Here is a 14,409-nt window from a genome sequence, read left to right on the forward strand (position 1 = left end):
TGGAAGTGTATAAGTGATCTGTCGCAAATTATGCTTGTCAAGGATATTGGTATTTCAGATTCCTTATCTTATGAGGAGATCCTGATTAAAATCTTGGATCGTCAGGTTTGTCGATTGTGGACCAAGGATGTGGCCTCGGTAAAGGTTCTATAGAGAAACCACAAAGTGGAAGAGGCTACATGGGAAGCTGAAGAGGACATAAAGTCCAAGTATCCATTCTTATTTCCCACCTCGAAAATTCATGCGCTAGGTATGTGTTTATTCTTAATTTCATTGTTTATTGTCTTTGTTAAGGGTAAAAAGGTGAATTCCTTAGTGTTCTATTTTTTGTCTTAAATGTAAAAGTAGAGACGTTTGGTGGTTTAATCATGCTTATACTTCTTTGTTCCATCATTCGAGGATGAATGATCTATGTAGGGGAGAATTAAAACACCTTGGGTTCTGGACCTTGCAAATTTCTCGAGTCTTGAGCATTCTGATATCATAAAACTCACCATGCTAGTCGTATGGTGTGGGTACAAATTAGGTGACCCAACTCATAGGGTGTCCAGTGTTTGGTGGTTGAGTTTCTATTGTGGCTATGAGTTGGTGGTGATAAGCCATTGTTCATGATACGAGGGGTATAGTGTCTATTTGTATGTTGTCTAGTGTCTAGCCTTGATGTTCTGCTTAGGGTACGACTTGAAGGGTACTTGTCGTATGGTGATGGTATGAGTTAGGCTAAGGAGTCGTATGTTGGAGATAATGTGGTGTCTAACTTTTTGATCATAATACGAGTAGAGGGTTCCACTCGTATGATCTGGATACTAGTTGAGGGGTCCAACCGTACCCTCCTGCGTACTTTTTACAATTTAAGTTGGGGGTATTTTGGACATTTCCCACTAATAACTCCTTTTGACCCCATGAAATAAAACACCTTTGGAGGCTCTCTTAACCTGTTATTCACAATCAAACACTCTTTAAACACTCTCAAATCTCTCTAAAGCTCTTGGTTCAAGAAATGCTAGGGTTTTCCTTAAGTCAATCAATTAAGACTTTAAAGGGTGGTTTCTCTCCGTCTTCCTTGTTGTCTAAGGCATATTAATCCTCTCTCATGGTTAGTTTAACTAAAAATATGATTTAATGGATGGTTTTCATGGTATTATTATGGTAATATTTGGGTTTAGAAATATATGTTGGGACTTTTGATTGTTCTTGGTTGGATAATGTTTTACAATGTTTTCTTGTGCTTTTCATGTTGTAATTGTGGTTTGAACATGTGGTTGCATCAGAAAGGTCAATTGATATATGGTTTTGATTTTGAAAAAATCTTATGCCCTCAATATGTTTGTTAAAATGTCTATGAGAATGATTTTGACACCTAGTTTGACTATTATTGAAAACTTTGCACTGCATAATGTGGTAATGGAACTTAAAATGGTTTGGTTGGTTTTATATGTATTGGTAAGGCCTTGGTGGCCATGGCTTTAGTTTAATTGGAAACCTTGTGGTGTACATGGGAATCCCCTAAGACTTGGTTAATGATAATACTTGTAAACTATAGTCGGTATGACAATACCACTTCATAATACCTTGATAATTGACTCTAGGAATTGGTGGTTTGGTTATGTGCTAAATGTTTTCATTGGGAAATAATGATGGGTTTAATAGACAACCGTGAAGGTGTGAGTCTGATGGACAGATATTGGAAACTCATGTTTGCCGACATGAGAGGTGGTCATGGTGACCATATGCTTATGGGGTACACGGGAATCCCCCAAGTTTATACTTTGTATATATGTGTCATAGAGGGTAAAGGGTACACAGGAATCCCTAGCCCCTATGATATCTTCAGTTCGTGCGGCTACACACACTAGGGCTCGCTCAGGGGCTAACACTGGACCCATATAGCCCGTGGGTGGATTATGATGGCAAAGCTATACAACCCAGGTTAAAGGTTTTATATGCATGCTAAACTCGGTTCCCTTTATCAACATGGCATATATATATGTATGTATGTGGTTGCATATGGTTATTTACTTTGGTTTTAATAATGGCATTAGTTTATCCTAGCTCTTGAGTAACATGCTAGTGTTTACCCGCTAATCTGTCTTCAGGCATTGTATCCCCACGCAATGCAAGAACTGGTCATACTAATCCTCCTGCTCAGTGATCTTTAATTCGGGAACAACTTTGTGATGGACTGAAGTGGTGAGCTTCCATACTCCATTTCATGCCATGGTCTTTTTTTTTTTCATATTTTTGTAAATTTCTTGGACTTTGGTTTTGGATATGGTCGGGGGCATGTATCGATCAGATGTTCTTTGATTTCTGTTAGATGCTTTGTATGACTACTATAGGCATGGTCGATGTCGGTATTGGTGTTAGCCTTGGTATTGGTATTGGTATAGGGGCTGACACCGGTTGGATGCTTGGTTGGATGTTTGGATGGTTATGGCTATGAACTTTATTAAATGTCTTTCATTTATAATTGTTCTATCTTGTTATATGTTTGAGATTCATTAGACATAGGGTACAGGGCGATTACGGTTGGGTATTGGGGTGGGTCCCCGGTCATGGTTGGACTTGAGATGCCCGACAAGACTAGGCCATAGTTCTGGTCTGTAATACCCCAAAAATTGAAACCAATGTTAGATCCATTCTTCAAGTTCATGCAAAGTACATTATAATTCTTTGGTTGTTTACGAGTGACATTGATGTATTAAGGCCTCAAATAACTCATGGATCAAAATATTCTTTACCGATTGAGTTTTTGAGAAGAATGTTGCTTTAGTCAAATTCAAATGAGCATATATTTTACTCTACTCAGAATTATCCAGTTCAAGACCCACTAAATGGTAGGAAATTAAATTATCTTTCTGACGATACCAATTTCGTCTAAATCGAATACTCGAGTGAGAAGTTATGGCACTTTTAGTGAAAAATAGTAGCCCACGCGATAAGGTCATGCCGCGGAGATGGCCAAAATCACGTTCATCATTTTTCTAGTGGACCACTGCGATAACGTCGCATCGCGCCAAGGGACAAATTTACGTTCAATGGGGCACCGCGATGGCCCTGTATCATGCCAAAGTTCCAGTTTGGAATTGTACATTTCTAGTGGTACAACGCAATAGCACCGCATCACGCCGTTGGACAAAATGGGGATTGTCCTTTTCCAGTGGCCCGATGTGATAAGAACCACGTCACGGTTGAGGAAAAAATTGGGATTTCCAGTTTTGCGAATTAAATTAGAGGGACCGTTTGGTCTTTTCCCATAGCCCCAAACTCATCCAAAACATGAAATTAAAACCCTAAAGGGGCATCATGTGCTCCATTACTCATAATTTCACTCAAATAAACTAATTTTCTCTCAAGAACAAAACCTTAGCCTTCAAGATTCAAGATCAAATCTCAAGAAAAACCCTAAGAACTCTTACGAATTCATCAACCCAGGTATATTAAGTGTTCATCCATGGGTCCCTTTCACCCATGGAGCCCAAGAATCTAATTTTTAAATTCAAAGTTATGATCCTTTACAAGTTATTATGATTTTAACCACGAATTCCCATGAACGTTGATTCTATACCATGTTCATATGAAATTGTCATTGTTATTAAACCCCATATGTTTTAATGATGTTATTCGCTAATTTAATTCATAGTGAGTGATGTTGATGTAAGAATCATGTTATTACTACAAGGTTTAAACTATTCCCATGATTAGCTTACACTATGCATATCAAGTGTTTGATGAAATGCCTACAAGAATGAAATTTTAATAAATGCTTTCATATTATGTCCCCAAAGATTTAGTACTATTTTATGATTATTGCTATCGAGTCCTGGGGGTATGAATACCCAAAAATTTAGTTGTTTACTTAGTCTCAGTATCTTCAGAATAGTTTCAGACATGTTATGAGCAATATCAATTCAGTCAGTTATCATAATCAGTTAAACTTAGAACGATTCAGTATTCTGAGTTAGTTCAGTTGTGAGTAGGATTTAGCACTGATTGAGTGCTTGGATAACGACTTCCCTATTATTTAGGTGGTGTCATTTGTAGTAGTCCCTGTACTCCAGAACTATGTAGATAACATAGGATTTGAGGAGTCACCCGTCAGTTCAAGCTTGACTACCTCCCAGGGGTCACCCATCAGTTTAGGCTTGACACCCTTAGTCCTTTGGGGCAACACTTTAGTGGATCCACATAGCCAGTGTTAGTACTCGTGGAATGATACTAACACCCTTCTAACTAGGGTCACAGGTTGGACCCAATTGCTCATTGGGGCATGTTGGTTGGATAATAGCTCCTACAGTCTCAGTTCAGTATTCAGTATACTTTAGTTTCCATTTTGCTTGACCATAGCATACAAATATAAGTTATTTATGCATCAGTACTTAGTATTTAGTTTATAGATTATACTTAAAACATGTTTTATACTTGGTCATGCATTCTCAGTATTTTGCAGATTTCTTGCATCCTATTCAGTACTTCATGCTATTCATTCATTCAGTTATTACTCCTATACATGAACCATGCATATCAGCCTACCTCATTTAGCATACCAGTACATTCAAAGTACTGATCACCTACTTATTTTCTTATGCTATAATATATCATATCATAGGCTTGGATGCTCAGTTCCCGGATCGCGCATAGACTCTCATGATTATAAGGTATAGTAGTGGTGAGTCCTCATATTTTAAGGATAGGCTATATTTATTTTCATGCTTTTAGTTTAGTAGTTAGTCGGAGTTAGTTGGGGGTTTGTCCCATCAACTCCACAGCCAGTCAGTAGAGGCTTTTAGATTAGTACAGACAAACAGTTAGTTTTGTTATTTATTTCATTAGTTTCAGACAGTTGTTTCCAGCAATTGTTTCCAGATTTATGATCCAGTATTGATTTTAGTTGCTAAAACCTTATGGATTAACAGTTGTTCTTCTGCATATGTTATCATTTTATTTAGTGCTCATAGCAGGTACCAGTTTATGGGTTAGCTTGTGCTCCCTTGAGACTGTAAACATCGTGTGGCACTCAGGGTGTACTCTCAGGGCGTTACAAACTTGGTATCATATCCTAAGGTTTTAAAGTATCCTAGGAAGTCTAAAAGCCACATCAAGTAAAGTCTTGTGCATGGGTGTAAAGCACACCATACTTATGGACAAGAGGCTACGAGGCATTTTAAGAAAAGTTTCCCTTATTTTAGTATTCATGTCATGCAACTGAGCATGAGCTCATGTTAAACTCTCTATCTAATCTATTCTTCCTTCTATTTACAGAACATGCCTCCCAAAAAGACAAATGAAAGAAGAAATATGAACCAGCCAGCACCTCCGCCCATTCAGGAGGATCCCCTAAACGAGCATGTTTCTTATGCAGAGTTCAGAGCTGCATTCACTACTCTAGCTCACTCTGTAGCGGCTCAAAATGCTTAGCTAGCCACTATTTTGGCTAACCCAGTGTCTAATACTGCCACAGCTAGGATTTGGGACTTTACCCGAATGAATCCTCCTCTATTTTTGGGATCTAAATTTAAAGAGGACCCGTAAGAATTCTTCGACATAGTCCAGAAGGTAAAAGACATTATGGGGCTGACTTCTAGTGAGAGTGCTAAATTGGCTGCTTATTAGCTGCAGGATGTAGCCCATACCTGGTTTAAGCAGTGGAAAAGGGATAAAGGCGCAGATGCAGGGCCTATATAACGGGAGAAGTTTGCTACTGCCTTCTTAGATAGATTCTTCCCATTAGAGTTGAGGGAAGCCAAAGTGTTGGAGTTTATCAATTTAAGGTGGGGCAACATGAGTGTGAAAGAGTATTTCCTTAATTTTACTCAACTAGCTAGGTATGCTCCTCATGTGGTGGCTAATAGCAGGTCTAGGATGAGCAAGTTTGTGTCTGGGGTATCTGACAGTGTGGTCAAGAAGTGTAGGACTGCGATGTTAATTAAGAAGATAGACATATCAAGGCTTATGGTCCATGCTCAATAGATTGAGGAGCAGAAGAAAAAGAAAAAGGAGAGAGAGAGCAAGAGGGATAGAATAGGTAGCTTTAATTTTACTCAGCTAAAGTTAGAAAGTGGTAATCATCCCTAGCTTTGTCAGAAATCTTTAGCTCCTTCCCTATCTTTATCTAGTGCTCCAGTACCCAAATTCAGGAATGATAATAGGGATAGAGCGCCAGGCTCTAAGTCCCAAGGCAGTGTAAAAAGTGGTCGTACAAATCCTGTTTGCCAGAAATATGGTAGAAACCATCAAGGTGAGTATAGAGCTGGCAGTGATGTATGCTTTGGGTGTGGCAAGCCAGGCCATCGTATCCAGGAGTGTTGAGTTGTTGCTCAGAAAGGAAGGGATTTGTGCCAACAGAGCCAGTCCCTTTCAGTCATCAATTCCAGCCGGCCGCCTAACTCAGTAGAGCGCCGCTTCCAGTGCTACTAGTGGTCAGCGTCAGAACAGGCTCTATGTACTTCAGTCCTGATAAGATCAAAAAAGTACTCCTGATGTGCTTACTGGTATGTTACAAGTCTTTTACTTACATATTTATGCTTTACTAGACCCTGGAGCTTCTCTTTCTTTTATAACCCCTTATATAGCCATCAACTTTTGAGTCAGTCCCGAAATCTTAGTAGAGCCTTTCTCAGTGTCTACCCTCGTGGGTAAGTCTAGCGTATCTCGGTGGGTATACAGGAATTGCCCGATTATAGTGTCTCAGAAAGTTACTATAGTTGATCTCGTAGAGTTAGAGATGATGAATTTTGATGTCATTCTAGGTATGGATTGGATCCACTCATGTTATGCTTCAGTTGATTGTAGAAATAGAGTAGTTCATTTTCAGTTTCTAGATGAACCAGTCCTTTAATGGAGGGGTAGTACTATAGTATTTAGGGGTTATCTTGTTTCGTACCTTAGAGCATAGAAAATGATATCCAAAGGGTGTATTTATCATCTTTTCCGTGTTAATGACTCTAGTTCTGATACTATAAATCTTGAGTCAGTTTTAGTAGTGAGAGAATTCCTAAATATGTTCCTTGAAGATCTTCCCAGAGTTCCTCCCGAAAGGGAAATTGACTTCAAAATAGACCTTTTTCCAGATACCCAGCCTATCTTTATTTCTCCATATAGAATAGCTTTAGCCAAACTCAAAAAGTTGAAAGAACAGTTGAAAAATATCCTAGATAAGGGTTTCATCAGGCCCAGTATTTTCCTGTGGGCCATACCAGTTCTATTCGGGCGTAAGAAAGATGATTCTCTTAGATGTGTATTGACTACCGTCAGTTGAATAAAGTCATAATCAAAAACAAATATCCGCTCCCCAGGATTGATGACTTGTTCGACCAACTTCAAGGTGCCAGTTATTTTTCTAAGATAGACCTCAGATCTAGATATCATCAGCTCAGATTCAGAGAATATAACATTTCAAAAACATCTTTCAAAACTCGGTATGGTTACTTCGAGTTTCTAGTCATGTCTTTTGGTTTCACAAATACCCTAGAAACCTTCATAGACTTGATGAACCGAGCATTTAAGCAGTAAATGGACATATTCGTCGTAGTCTTCATTTATGACATTCTTGTCTATTCCCATAATGAAAATAATTATGCAAACCACCTCAGAATAGTATTGCAGGCTCTTAGAGCCTATTAGTTATTCACTAAATTCAGTAAGTGTGAATTTTGGCTAAGATTAGTAGCTTTCCTTAGCTATATTATTTTCGGTGATGGCATTAGAGTTGATCTGCAAAAGACCAAAATGGTGAGAAACTTGCCCAGACCCATCTCTCTATTAGATATCAGGAGTTTCTTAGGTTTGGCTGGTTATTACTGGTGGTTTATTGAAGAGTTCTCGTCTATTACATCCCCCATGTCTAGATTGACTCAAAAGAAAGTTAAGCTCCAGTGGTCAGATTCTTGTGAGAAGAGTTTTCAGGAGTTGAAGGCTCGACTCACCACAACCCAGTTTTGACGTTACCAGATGGTTTAATGGATTTGTTGTGTACTATGATACTTCCAGAGTTGGTTTGGGATGCGTTTTGATGAAGAAGGGTAAGGTTACAGCCTATGCCTCTAGATAGCTTAAGCCCCATGAAAATAATTACCCTACCTATGATCTTGAGTTAGCAGTTGTTATGTTTGCCTTAAAGATTTGGAGGCATTATTTGTATGAGGTACATGTTGATGTGTTCACAGATCACAAAAGCTTGTAGTGTTTGTTTTTATAGAAGAATTTGAATCTGTGTCAGATAAGGTGGTTAGAATTATTGATAAATTATGATATGAGTGTTTTGTATCACCCGGGCAAGGCCAATGTAGTGGCAGATGCCCTAAGTAGATTTTCTATAGGTAGTGTTGCCCATGTTGAGGATGATAAAAGAAAGTTAGTTCAGGAAGTTCATCACTTACTAGGTTAGGTGTTCGTTTGGTTGATTTAGCTGAGGGTAGCATTTGGGTTCAGAATAGTTTAGAATCTTCTTTGGTTGCCGAAGTAAAAAAAAAGTAGGATAGTGATCATAGTCTGGTAAAGTTGATGGAGTCAGTCAGAGATCAGAAAGTAGAGGTTTTTTCCCAAAGGGGAGATGGTATGTTGCATTTCCAGGGTAGACTGTGTGTGTCATGTGTTGATGAGTTGAGACAGTGAATTCTTGCAGAAGTGCATGGTGTGCATTACTCGATTCATCCAGGGGCCACAAAGATGTACCGCGATCTATAGAAAATCTATTGGTAGAGTGGGATGAAGAGAGATATTACAGAGTTTGTAGCTAAGTTCTCCACTTGTCAACATGTTAAGATTGAGCATCAAAAGCCTAGTGGGTCTATACAGGAGTTCATTATTCCCACTTGGAAGTGGGAAGTAGTGAACATGGATTTTGTGACATGTTTGCCTCGTACTCGTCAGCAACATGATTCAATTTGGGTCATTGTAGATAGGATGAACAAATCAGCCCATTTCTTGGTAGTCCATACTTTTTATTCAACTGAGGACTATGCCAAGATCTATATTAGAGAGTTAGTTAGGTTGCACGGTGTTTCGTTGTCTATCATCTTAGATAGAGGTACTCAATTTACCTCTTAACTTTTGGAAAGCTTTTTAGAAGGGTCTTGGTACCCAAGTTTATCTCAGTATAGCCTTCCACCCTCAGACTGATGGTCAGGCAGAGAAGACCATTCAGACCCTTGAAGATATGTTGAGAGCATGGGTAGTTTACTTTAAGGGTAGTTGGGATGACCACTTGCCTTTGATTGAATTCGCGTATAATAATAGCTATCATTCCAGTTTTCAGATGGCTCCATTTAAGGCTCTATATGAAAGGAAATGTAGATCTCAAATTAGTTGGTTTGAGATAGGTGAAATCACTTTGATAGGGCCTGATTTAGTGTTTGATACCATGGAGAAAGTTTAGCTTATCCGGGAAAGGCTTAAGGCATCCCAAAGACAACAGAAATCTTATGCAAATGTGAGGATAAAGGATCTTGAGTTTGAGATTAGAGATTTTGTATATCTAAAGATCTCTCCCATGAAGGGAGTAAAAAGGTTTGGTAAGAAAGGGAAGCTTAGTCCCCCATATATTGGCCCTTATAGAATTTTGATCCATTTGGAAAAATGGCTTACAAGCTTGAGTTGCCTGAGACTTAGCATCAGTGCACCCAGTATTCCATATCTCCTTGTTGAAGAAGTATATTGGTGACCCAGCTGTATTTGTTCCCTTATAAAGTGTAGATGTTCAGAAAAACCTTTCTTACGAAGAAATTCCAGTCGAGATCCTTTATCGACAAATTTGTAGACTAAGGAACAAAGAAGCTCCCCTAGTCAAGGTTCTTTGGAGGAATCAGTCCGTTGAGAGAGAAACTTGGGAAGCATAAGCATATATATAGACCAAGTACCCTCATCTTTTCTCCGAAAACTCAAACTCAGCTTAAGGTAACAATCTTCCTAGAATTTCTCTTTTCCATGCTCAGTTTCAGCTATATATCATTCTCATATCAGTCATGCGCTGACAGAATCAATTCAGTCAAGTGTCATGTTTCAAATTCAGTCATGTAATCATATTTTCATCACCCATATTAAGCATGTAATCTCAATTCCTCAATTCTTTCAGCTTAAATAATCTCATTCGAGGACGAATGTTCCTAAGGGGGAGATATTGTAATACCCCAAAAATCCAAACCAATGTTAGAGCCATGTTTCAAGCTCATGCAAAGTAAATTATAGTTCTTTGGTAGTTTATGAGTAAGATTTATGTATATCAAGGCCTCAAATAACTCCCAGCTGTTAGACAGATCAAAATATTCCTTACCGGTTGAGTTTTCAAGAAGGATGTTGCTTTGATCAACTTCAAATGAGCATATATTTTACTCTACTTATAATTTTCCATCTAAATACCCACCAAATGATAGGAAATTGAATTATCTTTCCAACGATACCAATTTCACCAAAATTTGATACCCGAGTGAGAAGTTATGGCATTTTTAGTGAAAACAGTAGCCCAACGCGATAAGGCCGCGTCGCGATGATGACCAAAATCACGTTCATCTTTCTTCTAGTGGACCACCACTATAATGCCACATCATTCCAAGGGGAAAATTCACGTTCAGTAGGGCATCGCGATGGCACTGCGTCACACCAAAGTTCTAGTTCAGAATTGTCCGCTTCCAGTGGTGCAATGCGATAGCACCGCATCACGCCGTTGGACAAAATGGGGATGGTCCTTTTCCAGTGGCCCAACTTGATAAGCACCATATCGCATCGGAGCCAAAATTTAGGATTTCTAGTTTTGCGATTTAAATTTTAGGGACTATTTGGTCTTTTCTCATAGCCCCAAACTCATCTAAAACATGAAATTAAAACCCTAAAGGGGCATTATGTGCCCCATTGCTCATAATTTCACTCAAATAAGCTAATTTCTCTCAATAACAAAACCTTAGCCTTCAAGATTCAATATCAAATCTCAAGAAAAACCCCAAGAACTCTCACTAATTCATCAACCCAGATATGTTAAGTGTTCATCCATAGGTCCCTTTCATGCATGGAGCCCAAGAATCTAATTTTTAAATTCAAAGTTATGATATTTTACAAGTTATTATGATTTTAACCATGAATTCCCATGAACCTTGATTCTATACCATGTTTACATGAAATTGTCGTGTTATTAAACCCCACATGTTTTAATGATATTATTTGCTGATTTAATTCATAGCTAGTAATATTGATATTAAAATCATGCTATTACTACAACCTTTAAACTATTCCTATGATTAGCTTATACTATGTTTATCAAGTGTTTGATGAAATGCCTACCAGAACGAAATTTTAATAAATGCTTTCATATTATGTCCCCAAAGCTTTAGTACTATTTTACGATTATTGCTATCAAGTCCTGGGGGTTATGAATACCCAAAAATTTAGTTGTTTACTTAGTCTCAGTATCTTCAGAATAGTTTCAGACATGTTATGAGCAATATCAGTTCAGTCAGTTATCATAATCATTTAAACTAAGAACGGTTTAGTATTTTGAGTTAGTTCAGTTGGGAGTAGGATTTAGCAACAAGAAGGCAGCGGGATGACGACTTTCCCATTAGTTAGGCAGAGTCATTAGTAGCCGTCCCTGTACTCCAGAACTACATAGCCAGTGTAGGATTTAAGGAGTCACCAGTCAGTTTAGGCTTGACTACCTCCCAGGGGTCACCTGTCACATTAGGCTTGACATTCTTAGTCCTTTGGGACAACACTTTAGTGGATCCACACTTCCAGTATTAGTACCCGTGGCACGGTACTAACACCCTTCCAACTAGGGTCACAGGTTATACCCTAAATTTCTCATTGGTGCATGTCGATTAGATGATAGCTCCCACAGTCTCAGTTCAGTATTCAGTATACTTCAGTTTCCATTTTGCTTGACCATAGCATACAGATATAAGTTATCCATGTATCAGTACTTAGTATTTCAGTTTACATATTATACTTAGAACATATTTTATGCTTGGTCATGCATTCTCAGTATTTTCAGATTCCATGCATCCTATTCAGTACTTCATGCTATTCATTCAGTCAGTTATTACTCCTGTACATGAAACCATGCATATCAGCCTACCTCATTTAGTATACCAGTACATTCAAAGTATTGATCACCTACTCATTTTTTAGTGCTATGATGTATTATATCATAGGTTCGGATGCTTAATTCCTAGATCGCATATAGACTCTTCAGATTATCAGACGTAATAGTGGTGAGTCCTCATAGTTTGAGGATAGACTATATTTATTTTCATGCTTTTAGTTTAGTAGTTAGTCGGAGTTAGTTGGGGGTTTGTCCCATCAACTCCACCATTAGTCAATAGAGACTTTCAGACTAGTACAGACAGATAGTCAGTTTTATTATTTATTTCAGTAGTTTCAGATAATTATTTCCAGCAGTTGTTTCCAAATTTATGCTCTAGTATTGATTTCAGTTGCTAAAAACTTATGGATTAGCAGTTGTTCTTCCACATATGTTATCATTTTATTTAGTGCTCACAACGAGTACCAACTCATGTATTAGCTTGTGGTCCCTCAAGACTATAAGCACCGTGTGGCACCCAGGGTATACTCTCGGGTATTTACAAGGTCTTGTTAGATTGGTATCAGAGCCCTAGGTTCATGTCACTTGTGAGTCCATAAAGTTGTGTAGAGTAAAGTCTCTTTTAAGGGTGTGTAGCGTGCCACACTTATAAGGGAGAGGCTATGAGACATTAGAATATTTCTCTATCTTGTGTTTTATTTTCAAACTGTAGAGTCTAAGGTTCTGAATTCTCCTTTAAATCTTGTTTGTTTGCTTTTTAGATCATGCCTCCTCGACGATATGAAGCTCACGAAAACTCCTCTGTGCTACCCAAGGACAATTTCGATGGGATGTGATCTACTTATGGGGTCCAGACCTGGTCTAGGGGTCTAGTTCCTGATTGTCCTCTTAGAGTTCTACTGGCTCCCTCCATTCCACCTTGAGCTGCTTAAGCTAATGTGATGAATGTTAAGTTTCATCAGTCTATCCATGAGTTGGATCAGTTGGTAGATTCTCAAGCTGAGGGTGGTGTATCTGTTACTCCATCTTCTGAGTCCACAAGGATTGGCCAGTTCATTGGGTTGAACCCCCGAACCTTCACTATTGTTCAGTATAGGGGTGATGGTGATGAGTCAACTCTGTGGGAGGATTTATCTAATGTTTTCCTAGATTTCTTCTTTCCTCAAGAGTTTAGGGAAGATAGAGAGGAATAATTTGTTAATCTAAAGCAAGACAAGATGTCAGTTAAGGAGTATGCCTTAAAGTTTCACCAGCTACCTTTGTATGCTCCAAAATTAGTTTCTAGCATGAGGGATAGGATGAGAAAGTTTACTTTGAGGTTTTCCAGAGATTTGATATTAGATAATAAGGTTTCCTTGTTGATTAAGGATATAGATATCTCCAGGTTGGTTGTGTGCATGCAATAGGTAGAGGAAGAGAAGAAGAAGCAGGCTGAGAAAGGGGAGAGGCAGGGTAAGAAATTTAGGTTCTCTGAGCAAGGTGGTGGCCAAAAATAGAGTGGCAAGGATGGCGGGAAGTGACCCAAGAAGAATGAGGAAACTCTAGCTCTTACTTGACGGATAGTTCTCCCTACCCAAAGTCATCGGATGACAGGCATTTCCAAGGTGGCGATAACTTCATGGCACAGGGTGTCCAATCTCAGGCTAGTGAGGCTCAATCAGCTCCATCATATCCTCCTTGCAAGTTTTATGGTATATTGCATCAGGGTTTATGTAATGAGGAAAAGGACAGGTGCTTCAACTATGGTCAGATAGGTAACATTCTTAGAAACTGACCTACTGGTAAGGTTGCTTCTTGGGAAAACAAGTTTCCTATTGCATTGTCATCAACTCCAGTACCAAAGGGTGTACCATCTAGTTTCGGCATAGGTCGAAAGCATCTTTATGCTCTAACTACCCAATAGAAGTTTGCGGCATCACCTGATGTCGTGACTGGTATGCTAAAACTCTTTTCTCGTGATGTGTACTTGTAACACCCCAAGTCTGTACCCCAGATGCTACACGGTGCTCACAATCTCGAAGGACCACAAGCTAACCCATGACTGGTACTTGCTGTAATAACTGTGTAATAAATGCTATAATGATTGCGGAAATAGGCAGAAACATATGCCATAAGGTTCAATCTACAAAATAAATCTAAATGCGGTATCAAAGTACCAAAATTGAATATAAGTACTGAATAACTGTCTAAAAATATTATAATTTGAAAATCCTCTAAACTGTTTGAACTGGGGAGTTGTGGGCCAAGCCCCCAACTAACTCCAACTACTGAAATAAACTGAAATACTAAAAATAATAAGCATGTCCTCGAACTATAAGGACCAACCACTACTTTGAATGCTGAAAATCTGAACTACTAAGGGTGCTCTGGAGCTCGTG

The sequence above is a fragment of the Capsicum annuum genome, chromosome 3, assembly GCF_002878395.1.
Source record: "Capsicum annuum cultivar UCD-10X-F1 chromosome 3, UCD10Xv1.1, whole genome shotgun sequence".
NCBI lineage: Eukaryota > Viridiplantae > Streptophyta > Magnoliopsida > Solanales > Solanaceae > Capsicum > Capsicum annuum.